The sequence below is a fragment of the Tupaia chinensis genome, unplaced genomic scaffold (assembly GCF_000334495.1).
Source record: "Tupaia chinensis unplaced genomic scaffold, TupChi_1.0 Scaffold148065_1, whole genome shotgun sequence".
NCBI classification, from domain to species: Eukaryota; Metazoa; Chordata; class Mammalia; order Scandentia; family Tupaiidae; genus Tupaia; species Tupaia belangeri.
Genome location: NW_006207915.1, coordinates 285,842 through 286,858, shown reverse-complemented (window position 1 = coordinate 286,858; position 1,017 = coordinate 285,842).

Here is a 1,017-nt window from a genome sequence, read left to right as displayed (position 1 = left end):
CGGTCCCGGCACAGGGCTGAGGCCCCTTCCCCCCCTCCCACGGCAGACGGCCCTGGAAAGGACCCGCTGACTGCGCTGCCGCCCTACCGAGTCCCTCGATGTCACGTTGTAAGGCCACTGGCCTCTCCCAGCAGCGGCCCTCGAGGCCGGCAGAGCGGGCACACAATGGCAGTCTCCTGCCTGACATGGGCCACCCCTCCCGGGGTCGTCCTCAGGCAGGGTGTTTAAGCCTGGGAGTCTTTAGGAGTGAGAGGGACCTCCTGGATCATTCCTTTCCCATGTCACCACGCCTCGCTGCCGTGGTCCCAACCAGCTGGGGTGTTTCCTGGGACAGTCCACCAGACCCTGGGTGACTGGCCACAGCGGTCTCTACAAAGGGAGGGGCCGGTCGGTGGTGCACGTGCTGCCACCGACCTGCAGGGCTGGGGGCCACAGCAGGCCACAGGTCCAGGTCTGAGTCACCCTGGGACACGCGAGACACGTGGGCCCGAGGTCCTGGCCAGCAGGAAGGCTGGGAGGGGTCAGTGGTGTGACGAGTCCCTGTAGGGGGTCGCTCGCTCTCACGAATAAACGAACTTCAAAAAACCTGAATGCATGTTTGAGCATGTTTCAATGACGGGGAAAGCCATGTCTAAGAACCTGGCCATGGGGGTCAGAGAGGAAGTTCCGCCATTAGAGAACGGCGGCCTCCAGGTGAGTCCCCGGCTCACATGTCACCCGCATCGGAGAGCAGGTTCCTCAGTGACCCTCCGGAGCCAATAGTAAATCCTGCCTCTAAAAATGTCCTCGGGACCAGCAGAGGGCGCAATGGATATGTCGCTGGACTCCCAGGTAGTCGACCACGGTTCAAGTCCCAGACCCAGCGACTTAAAGCTCACGGGTGTGTGTGTACGTGCCCCAAATCCTGAGAAGGGAATGGAGAAGGGACTGTGGTGTGGCCACCCCCTGGGGGGTGATTTCTTGCTTTCTATCTCTCTGTCTCTGTCTCTCTGGCAAGCACACATGCCTATAGCAACA